Below are 23,933 nucleotides of genomic sequence, written 5' to 3' on the forward strand. Positions count from 1 at the left end.
CTTACTCAATACAAAAATCATTTCCCATTAGAAAGCATTTTAATTGTTAACAGTATTCAATATGGTGGTTTTATATTAACTCACCCATACTAGATCTGTGATCACTTCAATGTCTTTTTAAAGTTTCGCTATTTAAGACATTTAAGTATTTTATAGTTGTGTCTCTGTATAATCACAGTGGCTCTTTTCACTGCAGGCCTTAATAAAGAAATTGACCTTGGCTCCCATGCTTTCCTATCAGTTAGGGGACATAGCTCCCATCATGGTCAATTATTTCACAGTAATTCCAACAACAAAAGTGACTTCTGCTTAATTAAGTAATTCTCTAATCACTTTCTTGGACTGGAAGATGAACATGGCATATAATACCATGACTTTCCCATGCAGACAGCTCACACATAGGGGGAAGTACTTTCTAGGATTGAATAATTTGCCAAATTGTTATCATGAAGATGATCTGATTCTGGAGACGTGGAGGATGAATTACAGCTCACTCTTTCTCCCTGGCTCTCAAGTTCAGTGCAAATAAGATAAAGTGTCTGTGTTTAGAGAATCTAACTCTCTCTATCACTCCCTACACTTGCTCATTTGAGATGCTCAGAATTCCCTCAAAGTAAATGTTAATACATGACACCCCCATGTGGTGATAGAAAATATTCCTGGGAAGCCATGTATGTTCAGTAGAGACCTTTCTGTTCTTTATAAGATTTCTAATCTCTTTAGAGATACCAGTTTTAGATCTTTTGAAGTTAGAAAGGTTTTATAGATTCATAAAACTCTAATAAATACTCCATTTGTTAAAATCCACTTTTTCACTTTTTTCTTAGCTGAAATAATTATATGAACAAGAGAAAAGACAGCTTAAATTTCCTACCACCAGCAGCTGTCAAAAGTGTTTTTTATGCATTCGTTAGACTTGCCTGTTCTGTCCGGTTGAATGTGGTGGGAGAGTATGTTGAACTATGTCAGAAAACAATGTTATTGTCCTTCTACTTGCCAGTTCTGTGGCATTGGATATCATTCTTAGCCTTAGTGTTCTTATATGAAAAATAAGGGCAGTATATTTTTTCTTAATTTGTTGTTTTAAAAAGCATTAAGTAAATTATCTGCCTTACAGTATGCATTTTCTAGCTATAGTCCTCATTTGCTAGCTAGCTAATTAAAATGCTCATAGGCTCTCAACACTACATTTTAAAACAAGATCTTTAAAAACTGTTTAAATTCATTTTCATATGTATACTGTGTATTTTAAAACTAAAACAAACATACATACTTATGAATCCACTTATGAATTAAATATATATATAAACAATAGTCATTTTGAAGCCACTTGTTTCCATTCTAAAGTGTCTATAGTTAACTTTTATGTTTCTATGTATTGATTCTCACTCTCTTGTTCAATTTTATACATGTGTCTCTGTAAAATTTCTATTTGCACTTGGTATAATGAATAGCCTGTTTCTTTGGCAGCTGTGATATATTCACTTTATCTGACTAGATGGTGTGATATTGATTGTCTCTCTATTTTATGCCCTCTTTATCTTACAAAGGTACTTTGGGATTCAGACAAAATGTGTGAAAGAGGTTTGTATAAAATGTGTGAAAATGGATAATATCCAATATTCAACTAGACACTGATTGTATAATATTATTTGTTAGTGCTACTGTCCTAAAATAGAACATAAAATTAAAATATTTAGGGATCAAAGTTAGAAAACATGAAAATAGGAATAGGACAGGCTGGGCAGGGGGGGAAAGTCACTTGTTCATTTTCTGGAAACCTTTGGATTGCATACTTTACTGTGGAATGCAGTAGGTGCAATAGAAAAGGATAAAAAAGTGCAAAGGAAATGTCTCAGAAATACCTTTCCTCTGGTTTGAGACACAGACAAGGAATTAGAAAGAAAGCCTTGTTCTGAAATGCTTGCTCAGCCGTTGCTCCACACCCTTTCACACAGACTTTGAGAACCCGTGAGTGCGGTGACAGGAGGTCTTGGTGTGCTCTGTCTGCACATACTGCTCAACAATCACCAGGAAAGGGCTGCGGTTTCCAGGCCTGACCTGCCAGGAGGGTTCAGAAACAAGCCAGGGAACCTTATCTGAAAAGCATCATGCCTCCATAATTTCCTTTATGTCCTTTTCTGTTTCATGTCCTATATCATCTTGTAAGGGTACTGTACTCGAACCATAGGGCTGAGTCCCCTGGACGTAGATAACTCTGTTTGATGTACAATTTCGATTCTGGTCTCAGAGAAGGCACAGAGCTGCCGTCACTCAGTGGCTAAGCTGGAGAAGGACCATAATGGGTGGAAATCCAGACTGCTTAGGCTTGAGAACCTCGATAAATTTATTCATGAACTCACCATATTCTATGGTGCTTTGTGTCTATTTCTGGGATTCTGATGGATGATTAGCCTTCAAAATTTTTGAGTAGACCAATAAAATAGTGGACATAGAAAATCAAATACTTATAACTATGCTTTTACTCAATTACTTATTATGGAAATGTAATAAATATAAATGCATATTCATAATAAATAAGCACAACACTAGTGGGGAATAGTTAATGTATGTTATAAAATATGTATATTGCATGCTAAGACAAATAAATGAGCATAAAAATGCTATTCAAAGCATGATAAATATGGAAAACATTTATAACATCTTCCTCTGGTTGATTTTATTAGGCCATAAAGAGAGACATGTTTCCAAAAGTGGTTAGGCACCTATTGTATGTACATATGAGTTCAGTAAGTAGCTTTTGATCTCATCTTAAGGTCTCCATAGTCTACTAGATATGGATTACAGTTGGTATGGTATGATATTTGTTCTCTGATTTCTGACTCACATCCTAAGAAATGGGATGAAGAAAGACCATTATTCTCCGACCTTTCTTTTTTATAATTCTGAACTGGATCTAGATAACCTGAGATCTAGATATCATTCAGTTGCATTTTTTACTATTTATTATTTTATGTGTATGAGTGTATTGCCTGCATAGATGTAAGTGCATCCATGTGGTGCAATGCCCACAGAGACGAGAAGAGAGTGTCAGATACCCTACAACTAGAATTACAGATAGCTGTTAATTACCATGTGGGTACTGGGAATCAAACCTGGGCCCTGTAGAAGAGCAGCCAGTGCTCTTAAATGCTGAACCATCTCCCCAGCCCCCTCAGTTGCATTTTGTAAAACTAGATTTAATTTCTTCTTTCTTTATATTCCCACAAAATTTTGAATGAATCTCTTGAGTTTACTGGGTGTTCTGGGATATCTGTCACTATTAAGAGCATTCAGATATTCATAAATGTCCTCCAGGAGTTAAAATGGGAATTGGGGGTAGGAAAAAAGTTAGGTATATTCCCTTTACCCAAGCAGATTCAAATATTTCAGAGGAAATTCACGGATAGTTACATAATTGCCACTCTTAGTAATATGACAGATGTGTGTGTTGAGCAAAGAGGTCAGAGAGAGGACATACCTATCTCTTGTAGCAGAAATAGAATAGAGGAAGGATTTTAGAAAACTTTGTTGTGAGCACTGAGAGTTTAGAAAGAAAGACTCTTTAGAGAAGGAAAAGCCTTCTATGGAAATGAAAGAGTATGTGCAAAGACACATAGATACTGAACAAGTAAACAGATTTGGCTTCAGCAGGACACAAGTTAATCAAGACACTCAAACCTTGAAAATCTGAAGGCCCCAGTGAGGGAGTGGACAGCAGAAAAGAAAACAGTCTGGACCAGCTGCAGAAGCAATGGGAAGCAGAAGAGTTCTGTGGAGGAAATCTCACCAGAGATGCCCTTGACAGACAATCTGAAAAAGACACAAGGTTCAACCTAGGGGAGGTAAAGCCTGGGCCCTGGTTAAGGCTAGGAGAAAGAAATCATTGATTCACCTGTGTGGGGTTTCTCACTAAGAACATCTAACTAATGAAAATTTCAGTGCTTAGACACTCTAATTAGATTGGTTTGGGCTCCTAGTTAAGAGTTTTAAAAACCTATCTTCCCACCAAGGCCATTATTCTTCAAAAGTGAGCACTGTGTCAATACTTACTTCAGAGACCTTACCTGGGCCTCTGGGCCCTAATTAAAGGAAGCATTGAACAAAGAGGAGATCTTTGCCTATCTTTCTGAACATAGGGTATGGTGTCCCAGAGAGATATAATCCAGTTAACTCAGTGACTGCAGTTGGTCTTTTGAGGGTTGTCTGCAGACCTGCTTTTTACTGCAGCACTGGGGATATTCAGGGGAGGCAGGCTAGATCAAGGGTTTGGGGTGAGTGGGTGCATCTCAGAGGAAATCTCTCTAGCTCACTGGGGTTTCATTTAGTTCCCATGTGAAGAGCGCCAATTATGGAATTGATGCTTTAGTCAAGAAGACAGCATTTGCCCAACTAGATGGAAGAAATAATGGGCTAATGAGAACCCAGCGTTCTGAGAAGCATGTGTTGCAACTCCATCATTCTGCACTGTGGAATAACCCTTCCTAGCTGTATGTCAGAACATTTAGAATCTCTCAGGTTGGAATTAAGAAGTTTTGGGTTTTCCTTTTCCCTTTCTGTATATAATAAAGCTAAATGTTGGGCTCTCTGTGAATGGTGAGGGTTTCAGTGTTTTCAGTATGAACAGAATAAACGAATATAGCTTTGTAAGCATTTAGAAAGAAGCTGGTGTTACTATTTTTTTTTTCAGATACAAAGTTGAGGGCTTAGTGTAGTTGTAGGTTATAACATTTGTTCTTCTGGCAACTGGTAGAGATGAGGTAAAAACTGTAGAAGTACTTTTGAGAAAAATCAAGTTAAGTAAAATTTGCCTTGTGAGTTCTAAACGAGTCATCATGATGTAGCTCATTTTTTTTTTTAAAGAGAGTATTTTGTATGTTTTTTTTTTTTCTACCCAAAAGGACTAGAAACTATGGTGGTTTGAGAGCTTCATACCCAGCATGCCTCATGTGTTTTGTGTGTTTTGTTGTTGCTTTTTTTCTTTTTCTGTACAGGAGATTGGACATGTGGTATCATACATCCTAGGCAAACACTCCATCATAGATACCTTAGGCGCAGTTCTAAATGCCATTTCCTAATAAAGAAAGTGTGGACTTTTGGAAGAAAAACCCTATAACTTAATAAGTGATTTCAGGTACAATGTAGGAAGAATAGAAGATGAGCTTTGACTAGCCTGTTATGTCAGAAATCAAATGCATAGTCTTCATATTGAAAGTATTCAATATTCAAAAGTACATTTACTGCCACTGGCCAAAATAAGGCATTATGAGTATTAATGTGAATAATAATTGTAGTGGATTAAAATACACCAAATATATTTAAATATATGATTTGACTGATACTGTTTTAAAATACACATTGTAGTTAGCTTTGGAGAATGCTTGTTATTTTGAAAACTGATAGAGCAAAGGAAGGAATAAAATATTTATCTAGTTTTATATGAATTGGAATTCAAAGTAATCAAATAGTTGAAAAGAAGTTATTTTTTTTGTAGCAGCCATCCAATTAATAAATTGGCAAGGATGGTAGAATATCATTATTTTACATTAATAAATTTGGAAAATACAGGCAATAGCAGCAATATAATAAAAAAATAAGTAAATAACATATGCAGCTTCTGATTCAGGCACACCTTACATTTCCTGAACGAGTCTTGCCTATACAGAACCTGTCTCCAGATTTCTCCATCTAATAGGAGATACAGGGAAAGTGCGTAAGATAACACAGTAAGAAATAGCCAGACTGTAAGAGCAAATACAGGCCAAAAAATCTGCTTTATTTTTTAAAGTTTTAAAAATGTATTTATTATTTGTGTGTGTGTGTGTGTGTGTGTATGTGTGTGTGTATGTGTGTGTGTTTGACACATGTGAAGTTCAGAGGACGACTTTGTGGAATGTTTTTCTTCTTCGACATTTATGTGTGTTCTGGTCCTCAAGCTTGCAATGCAAGGACTTTACCCGCTGAGCCATTTACTAATTCTTATTTTTTATTTTTTTAAGGTTTAAGGTGCAAGGAGTAGCAAGAACCATTTAGAAAGCAAGAGAAAGGTGGGGGCCCTAGGACTTTCTAGAGAAAAGTCAGGTATAAGCAAACACCAAGTATTTCTGAGTCCATAATCATTGCTCTTTTATTCCCTGTGCTCTACAGTATTTGAGATGTACTTTGTTAAAGGTCACTAGAAAGCAAAAGAATAGGGAGTCTACTTGTTCCCTATCCCTGTAGCCACAGATTAAACCTAAGTAGATTGCACGCAGTGTGGTCTTAATACGTGCTTATTGAATTAAATCATACCTGTAGATGGAAAACATAGAGAGGACCACTTAATATCTTGAAGAGTAAGGAGGGGAAATTTTGGAATCAAAAGCCTTTGTTTTTATCTCTAGGTCCGTCACCTAAGAACTGAGAAGTTTTAGACTAGGAGAATGTAAATGGGAGTTAAGTCAGTGGAGGAAATGTCACAAATAAATTTTGACACTCCAGAAAGTCACGTAAGAACTTTTAAGAACCTAAGTAATAGGTTTCCCATTTCGGAAAAAATATTGATCTGTTTCTTTCTCTCCCAATGTAGACCAATAGTTTGAAGGGCTGGGGAGAGTTCACATATACTTAGATAATGGATGTAGGCACCTGTACTACACGTGGCTGTGACACTGTTGGGGCTCCACTAGTATTCACAGGTTTTAACTCCAGGGTATCATCACGGTACCCACAGGTAACAGTTACAGCTGATGATGATATTCCAGCATCTTCTTTCTCATGGGCATGGATAGAAATGAAGATATGGCTCTTGTTCTAATTGTTACTTTAAGCATGTCCCCTGCTTCCTGGCTTTCTCCGCCTAGCCTCTGTCTTAGACCTCATTCTATGCTGCTCCTCTCTGCTCTGAAACCATCATAAAAGAAGCAAGGGTAAGATTGAAGGCTTTCATCTGTTGGATATTGACTTCTATTGTTTCCATAACACTAACGGTATGGAAATATCTAGTTTCCTATAATGCCACATGACTGCAAAATTGACTCCCATACCCCAAGCCTACCTACCTATATTTTTGTGTCAGTTACAGTTATCCCACTTAGTACACTGCCTTAGTTACCACCTCTGTAACACAGACACTGTAATATCTCTTAGGATCATGTCAGTAACTGGTAAATAAGATAATGTTTATATAAATAAAAATACATCCTGGCATTTAAAGTATAGTTTCTCTTCTTCTTCTTTATATTTTCTCTCTATAAAATCATGTTATAGGCTCCTCCTCCTCCTCTTCCTCCTCAGTAGGCCTAATATAAAGCTTGGGACACATGAGGAACATAGACAATATTGACTAAAAAATGAAACTTAGAGAAGAGTCTTTATGAGGAATTAAAATAACAAGGAAAAACAAACAAAAGATCTTTAACTAGTGCTGAATTTATTTATAGCTACAGCTGAAAATATGAGTGTACTATTTCAAAACTTGCATCTATTTTTCTATATAACAATGACATTCTTGCATGTACACTTACTAAAGAAACAAGTTCCTATTTTTATATGTATTTGATGCAAGGTATTCGCTTGCTACATGCCATTGATTCACATTCCAAAGGCATTTTGGTTTTGTAATTTGTAAATGTTGTACTCTATCCACATTTGGTAACTCAGAGCTCAGAATACAATTACTAAGAAATCATACACATTAGGCTATGATGAACTCCAACCTGGCAGTCAATGAAGTACTGTCCTTTTTGTCCTTTGTTTTTTTTTTTTTTTTCTTTCATTTTGTAATCATGGGGTAAAGCCCTTGTCAGTACATAGACTCACTATCTGTTACAAAACCAGTTCTGTTTTAGCTACCTGGCATTTCCAAACAACTGAGCAGTTGCCATCTAGTGGGGGAAAACTATAATAGCATTAAGGAAGCTGAATACGAAGCTCATTAAGAAGGGACTGCAATGTGTTCCTGGAAGGAGGAACTTACTAAATCCATTCACAAATTTTACAACAGTGAAACCATTAAACACTGAATTATTGTTAGAGTTATAAAGTACTCAAATTTTTAATTATTTTGCATTAATTGGTAAAATAAAATTAATACCACAGTGAGATACAATTGTAGACTTATTCTAATGACTCAAGGAGAAGAGCAACAAGAAGAAACAGTACCAAACATTGATGAAGATGATGAAGATGATTCACACACACTATTGGTGGGATGCGAATGATATAGTCACTCTGGAAGGCAGTTCAACAGCTTCTTACAAAGTTACACATAGACTTAACATAAGTTCACAGTCACATTTCTAGACATTTATTGAAGAGAAATGAAAAACACAACCTTTATATAACAGATGAACACAAATTTTTATACAAACTTTATCTATAATAATATCTGGAAACATACCAGGTAATTAATGGATAAACTAAGGTCTATCTACACAATGGAAACTTTCAATGGAATCTAACCAAATGAATCATTGATATACATGACAACGCAGAGGACTCTCAAATACACTATTTTAGCTGAAAGAAACGAGACTACATAGTTTATAATTCCATTAGTAGGACAATATAGAAACAGAAAATCCATCAAACCAGAAATCAGATCAGTGGTTATCAGTGATACAGGGATTAGAAGAGGGGTGGTTGATAGACATGAGAGAACTTTTGGTATATAGAATGTGTTCTGTATCTTTACTGATTGTTCCTGGGGTTTATATGAGTCAAAAGTTTGTCAACAACCATATCATTTTATACTTTAAAACGTTTCCCTTAGTCAATAAAAGCATCAGTAAAATATTTTAAAACTATGGGCTAAAGAACTTCGCAGATTTGACTAGTCACCGAATAAATATGAGAAGGGTATCGGTTGTCATGTGTCACAGTATCATGAGCCCATTGGAAAGAGGTTTAGAAAATATAATGAAAAAGCTCATCACACATACCCATAGATGGCTTAGACCGACTCGTTTCATTTTTGATAATTCTGTGGAACAATAAAACATTGTTTTGGGACTGGAGAGATGGCTCAGCAGCTTAAGAACACCTGCTGTTCTTTCGAAGGACTCAGGTTCGGGTCCCAGCACCCACATGGCAACTAACAACTGTCCACAACTCCAGTTCCAGGGGATCCTGCAGACATTGCACAACACAGGTGTACTTGTGTACATGCAAGCCAAACACTTATACATTTAATGCAGACATTTCACAACACAGGTGTACTTGTGTACATGCAAGCCAAACACTTATACATTTAAAATAAAAGAATAATAAATAAAATATTTTTAAAAACATTGTTTTCAAAACTTTCATTTATTCATATTTTGTCCTTACATTTATAGGTATGTTATAGTTTTTAATTCTGAGCTCCTTTTTTTCTATGTAGCAATATTCTTTTGGCCACTTTGTTAGGTGGCACACACATCCCACTGAATAACATTTTAATTATAATTTTCCTTTTTAAAGTGTTTCTTTTACAAGTATTGTTTCAAAGACCTTCTACTATCAAAGAAATTATACTATTTTAAAAATCAATTTCTTTGATTCTGGAATGATATTATACAATAGTCAATCACTCATTTATGAAAAAATAAACTTTACTATTACCTTAATATTTAATGGACTGTAGAATTGAATGTCTTATGATGGTATTTTCAGTAACTCAAAAATATCAGAAAATTAAGTACAAATATTTCAAACAAGTTGTAAACTTTAAAATAATATGATTTCTCCTAACAAAATAACCCCAGAAATGAGCAATAGTGATATTTTGGAATGGGAGGAAGAAGCACTCTCTGCGTGTGCCTTTCCTTTGTATACAACTTTACTCATATTTAGAAGTATATGCACATTGAAGGTTATTAGAGCATGTACACTTCCACTGCATAGACATAAACAATAAGTTAATTCTCCAAGGATAGCTTTAAGGTTAAGAAGTAGCAGCATTTGGTACTCAAGATTATTCATAAAATTTGCTTATTCTATTATCTCAACATCCCCTTATTGATGTAGATACAGGTCTGCCCTGTACTGGGTTGCTTCTGACAATACATGTACTTGATTGCCTGTCCCAGAATAATTGGGGAAGGTCACAGGGAGAGGAACTCTTGATCATTAATATGTCAACTGAGGAAAGGTTTTCTTCAGGTTTGGACTTCTATTATATGAGCTACCTACTTATGGAAGCAGGGTACTGATACAATACAAACAATATTCTATCCTTTCCAAACATCTCGTGTTCAGCCTTCTGCATATATGAGGTCATTTATGTGCTTTTGTTACCTTAAGTTCCCTAATGAAGTCACTCACCCTATTAGTTTAAGTAAAACATAGTAAAAGACAGGTTATGGAGTAGGCAAGGATTTCAAAATTTTAGATTCCAGTTTTAAAATGCAAAATGAGGACTTTATCACTATACTCAGAGCTTTGAAGTTCTCCATGTTTGAAATATGTACTATGTGCCAAGCACTATTTTATTCATTCAAATCCCCATAACAATCTTCTATGATATGTTTAGCTCCAATGTATGGATAAGAAAAGTTAGACTTTCCAATATATTGGATAAAAAGCTCTGAGCCATAGAACACGTAAATCATGGAATAACTCTGTTTTGGGATCCATCTGACTCCAATGTCATTGCTGTATCTAATTTGCATTTTAAAAGATAATTATCTCATTTTCCTTCAAATAATATATTTTGTGACTAGCCAAATCTCATATGACAATTTAAGATATACTGAGCTTGCATGCATAGTAAAAATTAATCTTTAATAAGCCTATACTGTAACCAACCTCTGCTCTAGATACATTATTGCATTATTTTTATAATTTTCACAAGATACGACAGATATTTTAATAAGGAACTGATCGTGAAAATGGTTTAATAATTTTACCATTACTATTTAACCAACCAGGTCTTGCTCGAGCTGAGATTCAAACCCAGGTCTCTGCAGTTCCATAGTTTACAAATTACTGGGTGGGTGCACATTGCCTTTAGGATCCAACAGATCTAGTTTTGAGTCTCAGTTGTCAAAGGGATTAAATTACTCTTTTCTGTCTACTTTGATTCAGCAATATCAGTGGAGATATCTTATTTCATATACTAAACTCTAAGCATCTTGAAAGTATTGATTATTTTCATTGAACTTTCTATTCTTCTCATTTCCCATTAGCAATAATTAATCCTAAACAATTAAAATAACGCCTACTTTACAGGTATTCAATAAAGGATTGATTAATAGAGTTAAACTGTTGAATTCTTGAATAAGTTGAAACTGAATGAATAGAGCTTTGTCTGGTAAGTTAGTGTAATTGTCCATTCATCTATTCATTTGACAGTTTTTCTAAATGATTTATTGTGTTGCCCATGTCCTGTCTATGTCAGGTACCGAGTTGATATTCTGTTTGTATAACAGCAATGTGGCTTTCCAAGTAGCACCCACTCTGATTAATGTGCTTGACCAATTACAAACTATTTTGACTATTAAATCTGGCTGAATTTTTGACATATGATGATGAGCAAGATTTAAAAAATGATTGTGGTACTATTAATAATTCTAAATAAATAGAAAATTAATACTGTAATAGGAAGAAAAATACTCAACATGATACAGTGACCACTAGCTTCCTCTGATCCAATCTAGATGGAAAAGTGCCTATGATACAAACCAGGAAGAGGGAAATGGAATCAATTTCATCATTATAGAAAAATCACTTTTTACCTTTGAAGATTACAGTGATACTACTGTTTCGTGGAGTTAATGCTTTCCTACAAATAGTGCTGATCAACTATTCATCTCCACAACATGTTTCCATCCTATGATGGATGTGCCTGTGATAGGTTGGGTAATGTTCAAGGTGTCTGCATTTCATTAAATGTGTACTGAAGTGATCGGAGGGTGTTCTAGGAATACCTACTAATGTCCTTTTAAAAGTTCTTAGATTACTTTATGAATGAATGCTATCATCTAGGTCAAAAAATCAGAAAAAGGCATCATGAAAAAGTGATGCCTGATAGAATGGGATAATCTTATTTCACTGTAAGAGAAAGCAGAACATGACAGACTATTTTCAGAGAAAATCTCTTGGCTAATAAAAGATTACAAACTTACACAAAAATTGATTTACCTAGAAAACCAATCACCTTCTTTCTGTAATTTTTGTTCTTTCTTTTTTGATAAGAGAATAAAATAATAGATGTTTAAATTTTTAATTAGCTGAGTATGGTAAATTAATTTTCATACATTCTAAAATAACATGAAGACGTGTACATACACATACATCTACTGATTAGTATGTGTGATATTTTCCTCATGGATCCTAAAGATACTCAACAGATTCTATAGAGTTTTATTTTGTTTCAATGGACTCTCCGATTCCTGTATGATAGGATATACTGCAGACTTTTCAAACTGCACTGCACAAGTCCCATGCTGACTCAGACAAAAATCCAGCCTAGAACTGGGAAATTGGACAGCAGGCTTCAACCTTAGGCAAGGAACTATTGGCAGCTGATTACTTCTGGGTGAGGAAGAGTTGATCTTTTTCAAGGGAGTGACCCTAGAAAGACTGTCTAGACCCTGGTGGATGAACTTGCACTGAGGAACATATAGGTACAAATGCTTGACCATTGGATAGGCCCTGACATATATGACAAAATACATGAAATCTGGTGGAGTCAGGCAGTGGGGGCTGCAGATGGAAGAGGAGGTCTAAATATGGTCAAGATCTAGTATATAAAGTACAAAAAACTCAATAAAAATATACATAAAATAAAGTGCAGCATGTTGTCTTAAAGTAGTCCAGAAGGCTGGGAAGGAGATTTTCCTTGACTCACTACAAATGGAAAATGTCTCAGTGTTGGTAAATTTTCCTTATGCTCTGTCTGCTAAGACACAAAAGACACAAACTTCTAAAAAGAAGTTAGATTTGAATTAGGAAGAGAAATTCAATTCGGCATATGTTACTGAATACTTTTAAATATTAGATACAGTCTCTTTGAGGCATTGTAGATCATCCAAAGACTCAGAGGTGGACCTTGCCTTGTGCTTAATGTGAATCCAGGTTTAATTAGACTTTAAGGCAATATATGACAAATAACAGAAAGGTCCAAAGTACCATGTACATTTAGGAAAAAGGGAATTACCCCTTGGCAGTGGCAAGACAGATATATCCATCTTCTCACTCCTTCTCTTACAGCTCTTTGTTTCCCCAGCACACACTGGATGAAGTCTCAGTTGCTTGGCATTGGACATGCTGTTCTTCATGAACTGAACCTGCTTCATTTTCCTCCTTAGACCTTATATGCCAATGATAATAAACTGCTGACAGCACCATCTCCTTCCCTTAGTATCTGCACATCATTCTCAGAAGTATGAATTAAGTCTAATGCCTGGCACATAGCCAGTATTCAAGCATTATTAATGAGTGTTCATATCCCATTGTGTCATGCCTTTATGTATGGTGTTCAACTCATGTAGAATAACTTGCTTGATCTGATTAACATCTGTGAACCCATTATTTGAAACTTATCTGCCCTGACATTTCTGCTCATTTCTCTTGTCCTTAAAATAGGAATGCTAATAGTATTTACAAGAATGTTGTAAGAATTAAAGTGGTTGAAAGTGTTAAAATTGAATTATAAAGTGCATAAAACAATGTGTGGCATGAAATGAGTATTGTAATGCATGTTAGCTGTTATGTAGGGTACTGCAAAAATGTTGACCAGAACAACACAAAAATGTATGAAAGGAAGAAAGCCCCTGTAGAGTCTTTGCACAAGCAGAAACATTTTGCATGGAAGAGAAAGTATGTTCTGGCAAGTAGAGTTGGGTGAAAACAAGAGAGGAAAGTTATTGTTCAGGAAAGTTAAGAGTTAGGTAAGATGTAAGAGTGGGACCTTCACTGTCTTCTCACCCCTTACATACTGTCAACAGAGAGCCAAGCATTCAAAACGTTTTGGAAAGCTTTCTTCCTGTAAACTTAATTCCTTTTACTGCCTCGAAGCATTACCTATGGGAGCCAGTAAAATTAGATCAAAGAAATTTCACACTTAGAGTCTCAACACTTGGGAAGTAGAAGGAGTCAGAGTCTGGTTAGGAGCTGAAGGTAATCCTTGGCTACATAGTAAATTTGAAACCAGCCTGGGCTATAGGAGATATTGTCTCAAACACATGCACCCTGAAAAAATTAGGAAATTACAGTTTTGTAATGTTGACTGGAAAGGGTAGAAACTACAGACAGACTCAGTAGGTAGAATCTCTGCTAATTGTTAGTAGGAAAGTTATATAATACATGTACTTAACTCAGTATCTGTAATAGAATATCATACAAGAATATATAAACTGTCCTTGAGCTTATTGTTAATGTAGTCCCTGCCCCCACCACCAGCCATGGCTTCTTGGATCTTATGGAAGATTTTGAAGGAAGGAAATTATACAAATATAAGAAACAGATTTTCCGGATTAGGTAATACTCCTACATTGACTTCCACTGTAAAATTGATGGGATTTAAAATAAATCAGTCTAAAAATCTTCCATTCAGTAGAAAGACTACTGTATCTGTGACATTCATCGGAAGACTTACCTAACCCACTCCTTCTCCTCAGGCCAAAACCATCTGAGAGGTGTGAGTGAGCAAGCAGATGGCATTTCCTGTTTATGCTGCCCCAGATGGGGGAGGTGAGAAATGGTGTCCTGCAGGCAATGCTGATGGCAAATCCAGAGCTGTATTAAGTTCAAGTCATACTGTCGATCAGAGGGGCCAGAAGGAGACTGTAACATGGCACTATGGTCAGGATGAGAGTGGCAGGTGAAGGAAACAGCAACACTAGGAATGAGGAACGAACAGCAGGTACAAAGAAGCTGACTTGCCTCAGGAGATGGAATGTGAGCCCCCAGTCAGGGACTCTTAGCAAGAAGAAGCTTGGTTGTTTGTTTGTTTTTTCTTTTGTTTTTCTTTTTTTTTTTTTTTTAAAAAGATTTATGTGTATGAGTATCTTATCTGCATGTAGTAAGTGCAGTCATGTCATGCAGTACCCACCTAGGTCAGAAGAGGGAGTCAGATCCCCTGGAACAGGAGTTACTGATAGTTGCTAGCTGCCATGTGGGTGCTGAAATCAATCCCAGGTTCTCTGCAAGAACTGTCAGTGCGCTTGACTGCTGAACCATCTTTCCAGTCCCAGTAACTTTATTGTCTCTCCCCCACCCTAGGATAAAGCAATTTATAAGGAAGTGAATAAATTGCTTTGGGAAGACTGAATTTAAAAAGCATTTCATGCAGAACATCTAAAAAACTCTTGATCATCTTTATACCCCCATCCCCACTGGCACCCTCTCATAGCCACCCCACTGGAACCCATATACTCTGTCATTACTGTTAAAGCCCCTGTGTTGTCAGTGTCCCCAGCCATTCCCCAGTGCAAGTCCATCCATTGAGTCTAATCAGCCTATCTAGAGTCCCTTGTTTTAGGAAGATCAGCTCTTCTACACCTAGTAGCAATCAGTTGCCAACATTCCTTCAGATAAGATTGGGGTCTGCTATTCCTTTTCCCTGTTCTATGTTGGGTTATTGTCTGCCTGAGTTTGCATGGGACTTGTGTGTGCTGACATTATTGCCATATAATCATATGAGCAGGTACCCAGGAGCTTGTATGACTCTGTTTGCATATGGACATGCAGCCCCTTCCTGGCTCTTACAATATTTCTGCCCTATTTTCTGTGATGGTCCCTGAGACCTGGGTGGGTGAAGTTTAATAAAGGAGTCCTGTCCAAGGACCAGCATTCAGCAGACTCTTGATCTCTACATTTTGGGCATTTGTGACCTTTTTGTGTTCCTGGCCCTTTGCTGCATGAGGGAGCTTCATTGTTGGGAATGGATTCATTAGTGTCCATTTCTTTATCCCTGTTCTATGTTCCATGAGATCAAGAGTCTGCTGAATAATTGTCCTTGGACAGGACCCCTTTATTAAACTTCACCCACCCAAAACTCAGGGACCATCATGGAAGAGGGGATGGAAAGACTGTAAGAGCCAGGGAGGAAGTTCCCTTATGGAAACAGAGTGCTATGTGGGTGCTGAGAATTGATCCTAGGTTCTCTGCAAGAACTGCCAGTGCTCTTAACTGCTGAACTATCTTTCCAGTCCCAGTAACTTCAAATGTCTTTTTTCCCCCATAGGATAAAGCAATTTATAAGGAAGTGAATAATTGCAGGTTCCTGGGACCCTGCTCATATGATTCTTTGGCAATGGCATGAGCATACACAAGCCCCATGCAAACTCAGGCAGACAATAACCCAACATAGAACTGGGAAAATGTAGCTGAGTTTGTTTTAAGGAATGGGAAGAGAGGGGCTCTCTTGGGTGAGGAAGTGAGGTACCAACACTGCCCCTGGGAATCTCCCAATAGACACACTATATGTTGGCTATATTAAATTTCCTTTATTTTCAAAATCCTACTGACTTTCAGTATTAGAACAGGCTGTTGGCTAAATGAACAAGTCACAGTGCTAACATACAACTCTGTCTTCAAGATTGTGTAGAAATTGACAGGATAGTGGAATTAACAGAATTAAATCAGGACTGGGTAAGAATATTCACAAAAGAGCAAATGGCATATCCATGAGCCTTGGCAAGAGAGAATTTGTTATATTTTCCTCAAACTAAGCTCAACATTTTCCTTAGGAAACAGTCTATGCATCCTAAGCCCTGGTTAGATGTGTTCCCTACCTGTTATCATAGAACACTCTTCTCTTAGCATAATTCTTAGAATGCTGCATCACAACTGTGTACTTGCTCAGATTTCTCACTGTGAATGCCTAACCAGCAGGAACAATCTCATCTCACCTGTCTTTCATCTCCCATACCTACCTAGCTTTCCTGCTGGCATCTAGACATGAAATAAATGTTTGTCAAATAAGTAGGTAAATGACTAAATGAAAGGACACAAGGTCTCACAAATGGAATTTCTTTTAGCATTTGCCATCAGTGTATTGGAAAGTAAATAAAAGAAGGAAAAAAGAGAAATTGGGGATGGTGAGATGGTGACGAAGGCATTTGTCACCAAGACTAAATAACTTGAGCTGGAAGGAGAGAACCAACTCCCACAAGTTGTCCTCTGACTTCCACACATGGGCCGTTGTGCATGTCACACACACACATGTATATGCTCAAAATAAATAAAGTATAATCATAACAAAAATAGAAAAAAGAAATCTTCACACCTCTATGATTATTTCATTAAAATAATTCTTTTCTGTGTACAAGTGTGTGGGGTTGTGCACGTGCGCCATGTATGTGTCCATGGAAGATATTGGGTCTCCTGCTTTATTGGTTTTTACCTTACTCTCTTGACGTAGAGTATCTTACTTAATCAGAAACTCATCTTGTAATCCTCCTGTGCTGTCTGTGACACTCCATGCTGCGGCTATAGGCACTTGAGGCCATATTGGGCTTTTTACATAGGTGCTAGGGATCTGAACTCAAGTCTTGATGCTTGTACAACAAACACTCTTGCCTACTATCCTTATCTGTAGTCTCTGTCAATTTTTAAAATGTGTGTGCATATGTGAGTGTGTGTGTGTGTGTGTGTGTCTGTCTGTCTGTCTGTTTCTGCATATACACATGTGTGTGCAGGTGCCCATGGAATCCAGAAGAGTGGGTCAGCTACCTCTGGAGCTGGAGTTACAGAAGGTTATGAGCTGCCCAGTGTTAGGGTGGGAACCAAAATCTGATTCTCTGCAAGAACAGCAAGAGTTTTTAATTTATGAGCCATTTCTCCAGCCCTTCAATCAATTTTTAAGCAAAGAAATATTAATTCATGTGAACAGTTTTCTTATCCTTTGCCCCTCGACCAACACACTGCTTATATTATCATTATATTACCATTACCAGCAATTCAGATTTTAAACACTGTATGTAACCAACTTATTTGATAAATATTTTTTGAATACTTATTGTGCAAGACTTTATGCAAAATGGTGTGGAAATACAAGGAAATATATGAATGCTTAAAACCCTCTAAAAGCAAAGATGCGACAGATGCCTCAGCAGCAAAGAGTACTGGTTGCTTTTGCAGAAAACCTAGATTGGGTTCCCAGCACCCACAGGACAACTAACAACCATCTGTAACTCTAGTTCCAAAGTATCCAACAACTTCTTCTCACCTCTGGGAGTTTTCCATGATACAGATACAGTTGCATCATACAGGTAAAACATTCATAGACATAAAAAAATTAAGTAAAAAATTTAAATCCTCTAAAAGTACATATTATTTTCTAAGAGATTTTATTTAAACATTTGAAAATTGTAATAGTATTTAAATGACATTTGTGGCACTTGGTTACATTTTGGTTTTTTTTCAGTTTATTATTTATTTAATAACCACATGCTTAGAAGAGACTTTTCATGACAACAGCATTGACATATTCAATAAAAATTTTTTGAGCCAAGATGCATCATTTTCAAAATTGGCTGTAAGTTTTTAGGCTTACAGTTGAATTGTTACAGTTATACAATATTTTTCTCAATATAAACCCTGTAAGACATAAAATTAAATGAGATTTTAACCTTTAAAAAAGATCTCCGTTTCATTATTAAAATACACAGTTTCATACAGAAAAATTCATTTTTAATACAACTGACACTAAGATGCATATGCGTTTCTAATCTCTATATATCTGATTATTACTAGTGATAGTCGGTTAATTTCTGAGCTCCTTGACATCTGAGCATGGGTATAAAGTCATCAGGTAGATTTCAATGGTAATGTTTTTCACATCTACTAATTATTAAGGAGCAAAGTTTTATGCTTTGAAGAATTTTTTTTTTATAGACCCACTTCCCAGGTAGCACCCTCCCATAGCCTCCCTCCCCGCACTAGAGCCCTTATATTTTGATATCCCTGCTACTGTCTGCTGTGTGGTCGACACCCCCAGCCATTGCCCACTACTTCTCTATCTGGTTAGTCTAGTCAGCCTATCTAGAGGTCTTTGTTTTAGGAGGGTCAGCTGTTCCTCATGTAGCAGTAATCAGTTGTCAATATTCCTTTGGATAAGATTGGGGTCTGCTGTTCAATTTCCCAGCTCTCTGCTGGGTTACTATCTGAGAATCCCTTTGGCCACCTGGCCAGCAACTCAGAAGGAGGTATCACCTGTCTGGCATTGTTGCTTGCTATGTAGCCTTTAGCTATACATATGGTCTCTTATGAAATTATATTGGCCCCTTTCATCTTTGGTTATACTTTCTTTTAAGGCCACACAGTTGGTCCAGATAAACCAATTTTTTTAATTAAAATAAAAGGCTTGACATGCTAAAGTCTTATCTTGTTTTCAAATTTGTATCTATAAATGGAAATAAGTTGTAAAATATTAAGATACATTTGTGGTTCAAATTAACAAAACCCAACTCTTAGATTAAAACAAACAAAACAAAATCCAAACATGTATTATATACATGTGTTTAGAGCTGAGCACTTGGGATTGGCTAACCAACCAAGGAACTTGTTGGAACCAACCAAGGAAAACTGATTCTTCCCCTCTGTATGTATGAGCACCATTAAATGGACTCAGTAGGTTTGTGCTTACATTGGATTTGTGCATTCTGTCACCATTGCAGAGAGTTCATGTGTATAACTGATCATCTGTCTGGAAGACTCTGTTTTCTAGTGGTTAGCGACCCCCCTCTGTCTCTGTCTCTCAAGGCTCAGCGATAAATGTATAAGAGGAAGCAGAAATATATGCACTAATTTTTAAATAATAAGTAACAAAAAGGAAGTAAAATTATTTTTAAAAGCATATATTATGTAAAAATAATGGAACTCAAAGGCAGGACTAACCTCAGAAATGGACTGGGAGCAACAAAATTTTATATGTATATCTATATATTTGCATATACATATATATACACATACACACATATATGAAGTTGTGCATATAATTATATTGGAAATCATGTAGAATCATATATGTTAAATAGTATTAAATGTTGTATATGAAATTATCCATTTAAGAGACCATCCTAGGTAAAAATACATTGCTTCAATTCCAGAATCTGAGAGACAGCATCTGATGGGCCAGTTTAACTCAAATGTGAAATGAGTTTGCATTCTCCTAGGACAGGCCCAAGACAATGACTTACATACAACCAGTCTAGGGGGTAAGTACAAGAACAACCAGGTGGGGTATGGGCATGTGTCACAGGGACAATAAGGCTGCTAGCATTTTCTTTGGATATCCAGGAAACTGAAAAATCCCTAGAGCTGAGCTAATCCACCATAGAGCAGGGAACAAGTTCGTATCAACTGCTGCTAGGCATCTCTTGATGCCTTTTACTTGGAGTGATAACCCTGTAGCAATTTTGACTCGCTGTGTGTTTTCAACAGTAATTATCCTCAGCTTTGGAAGAAGTCTTCAGTCAAAAAGATGCAGACACTGTTCAAAGTTGTTAACCTGTATGTGGCCACCAATCTCTAACTGCTAGCTGAGAAAGAATTGTAGCCTTGTATATTGAGCATGCCATTCTCATTTGCCTAATAAATATTCACCAGAATTGCTTTCTTTTCTTGTTGCTGTGGCCAAACACCCTTACAAAACCAACTTTAGGGAGAAGGGTTTATTGTGGCTCACAGTTCAAGGTTACAGTCCATTATGGTGGGGAAGCCACAGGGGCAGGACCTTCAAGAAGCTGGTCAGTCACTTTTTATCTGCAGTTAGGAAGCAGAGAGCAATGGATGCTTATATTCAGTTAGCTTTCTCCTTTTATACCAAAGCCCAGAGAATGGGGTGCCACCCACTATTAATGTGTGTTACCCTACCTCAACTAACTTAATATTATACCCCACAGGCATGCCCAGAGGCTAGAACAATCCCTCACAGTTTGATCTCTTGGGTAATTACAGGTCTTGTCAATTTGACAGTTAACACTAACTATTACATCACCAACAATTGTTTGAGGGGGACACCCTCAATGGTAAGCATGAAACTAAAGAGGATTAAAAAAAAATTATCCCTGTGACTTAGTGACCCATAATGGCTCAGAAGAGGCTGTTAGGAAATCATTTACATATGGAGTGAAGAGTATTGTAATGGAGGTATGTACCAAATGCTGTGAGGATATTGCTAAGTCCCTAAGGAGAATGATACAAAAGGAATACAGATCATCACATCCCAATTAGAAACAGATTAAAGAGACAATTGTGTCTGAAACACTTGTTTGCCAGGTTGTTTTTCTCTCCCCTAAGGAGACGCAAACTTGACAATATTGTAAACATGTAGCATTTGCTATGAAGCCAATTTATTGATTGGTTTATGAAGACTTCCTTCTGTCTGTCTTCGAAAGGGCAGGCAGCCTGGCGTGTCCATTAGGCTATGCAGGAGGCTGCAGTAGAATCTATCTCAACTATGGCTGAGTTTGCATGTCACCATGCTATAGAAACTATTCACTTATTTACAGATTCATTATCTAGAGAATAAATGGAATCAGTCTACTTCTCTGTCAACAGGTGAATGGGTTAAAAAATATGGTGTATATACATGTCATTCAGTCATAAAGAGGAATGAAATCATGGTATCTACAGGAAAATGAATGGAACTGGAGATCATCAGGTTAAACAAAATAAGCCACCTCAGAAGACAAGTATTACATGTTTTTCCTCAGCGGTGAAATAAAGGAAGAAATAAAAACAAAACAAAAAGACATGGAAATAAAATGGGCAGTAATTTGGGAAAAACAAGAGAGCCTGGGAGAAGGGGATGCAAGAGTAAAATGATGAGTGGGAATATTATCAAAGTATATTATATGCATTTAAAAACATATTACAATTGAATACTACTATTTTGTATAATTAATATACATTGATTAAAAAACTATTTTAAAAGACAACACTATCCAAAAGAAAAAAAAACACAGCCAAATAATGCATTATAGAAGGATTCGGTTCAGCCTGTTTCTGAGCAGTTACCCAGTGATTTCACTTAATGTATCTCAGTTTTTTGCATGACGATTCAGTGACCCAAGGACTACTGTCCTTCCTTTATTGACAACATAAAAGAATAAGAAGATTGCCTCAGGTATTTTTAAACATCAGAGCCAGAACTCAACTCACAACCCAACAACTCCATAACTTCACAAATAAAACCACCACACATGGTTTGTGCTACAAGCTGAAAGAATTTTACATGCATGCTCTGCTTGAATCCAGATGCTAGACTCCGGGCTCAAAGAAGGAAAGGTACACAGAGATAGAATTCACAATCATCTAACTGAAATGATGATAACCAAGCTTGAGGTAAACTCTATATATAGTGGGGTTTTGCCCAGGAAGATACTCATATTAAAAGTCAATGAAGCCCAGATTCTGAAAGACAAGCACTATGTGTTCTGTTTCCTGTGTGGATCCTAGATAAATTGTGTGTTTGTGCTTATGGGGGAATGAGTGTGTATAGAGGCCAGGAAATTGGAAAGGGACCTCGAAGAAGAGAGAAAAAGAGGCCTTAAGTGAAGAGACCTGGGGACAGTTATAGAAGTCATGTGATTTGAAAACAGAGGGGGATGCTCAGGGTGGAAGCATTGAGTGGGGCTGAAGAGCAGGAAGATGGGGGAAGATGGGAAGATGGGGAGGTGGGGGTGGAGTTGGTCCACCTGAACTAAAATGTTATAATGAAACCTGATATCTAGTAAGCTAATTTTAAAAATTAAATTGAAAAAAGTCAGTGACCAATTACCTAACACTTTGTGACAGCAGCATGAAAATGCAAATGGAGGCTATTGGGGAGATATTTTTGAGTAAGAATCTATGATTTTAGCCAACTTCTGCTTGTTGAGCTAATGGTGAATTCCAGGGTATAAAGACAAGACAAAGTCCCTATAGATGTGACCTCATGGGTTTGGTGGTGTCATCACGTGGTCTCGAGGCATCAAGGGAGAAAGGAGAAGGCAGCTTAGCCTGGGAAGGTGGTTAGTGTCAAGCCACAAAGTATAGTTTAAAATGTGTGGGACTTGGCCTCAAACAGACCTAGATTCAAAGACCCTGTTTGAATCTCTGAACTTTACATCTTTTATTCTATGAAATGGTGCAATAACATTAAAGGAGTGAATGTGATGCTGTATACAAAGATGTCAGCACAGGGAAAGCGTCAGCATCTGTTAGACATAAAAACATCTTCATTATCATCTTTTTGATAAGGAGAAGGTATATCTCTGGAGGTCCTCAGATATTAAACACTTCATCTTCCTCTAAGTTGGTCAGCTTCAGGCAGCAAGAAAACAGTCTTGTAGAATACATATTAGAGATTGTGGACTTCAAACTCCCTTAAACAACCTGTAGAGAAATACATACACTGTGTGGGCACACATGTGTTTAAGTTTATGATCTATCATAGGAGAGTGTCTGAAAAATGTAAAATTCTAGAGAAATGAAATTGAAAAATAAACTAAAAACCACCAGATACAATCCCTAGAGGAAACACTTGCATACAGTGTAAGTAAGGAAATACAAAAGGTTAATAATTATGACATACTGTAAAGAAAAGCATTGACCATTCCTTTGTTATTGTATGCAAATAGACAAATGAGATGAACTTTCCAGGCCAGTAATTTTTATTGTCATTTACCGAAAAGCAGATACAGTGTAGCATCAGTTTAATGTTAGATAAAGAGTATATTTTGCCAGTGGTATATCTTGTCTTAACATATGGGACAGAATCTGAGGAGTGAGCAACAGTTCAGGACTGTAGGGAGATATGCCTGGCAGGAAAGACATAAGCCAGCCTCTTTCATGACAGCCGAGTTTTGGGTGGATTTCAGGTCTCTGAACTATGACTAGTCCAGAATGAGATGCATTGTCAGTATAAAACAGCAGATTTTAGAGATTCATAAGAAATGAAAAACAAAGAATATAAAAGAGCTTAACATTTATATTGATGAAATTATACAGTTTGCTATGATGGTTTAAGTACAATATTT

General features: G+C 36.7%; 1 protein-coding gene across 7 annotated transcripts in view; it reads left to right on the top strand.

Annotated features, from left to right (window-relative positions):
• Dlg2 (discs large MAGUK scaffold protein 2) overlaps nucleotides 1-23,933 on the top strand; it is a 2,328,307-nt gene that overhangs the window by 892,989 nt on the left and 1,411,385 nt on the right. The window lies entirely within an intron of this gene.

Source organism: Nannospalax galili, unplaced genomic scaffold (genome assembly GCF_000622305.1).
Source record: "Nannospalax galili isolate Female #2095 unplaced genomic scaffold, S.galili_v1.0 scaffold278, whole genome shotgun sequence".
NCBI classification, from domain to species: Eukaryota; Metazoa; Chordata; class Mammalia; order Rodentia; family Spalacidae; genus Nannospalax; species Nannospalax galili.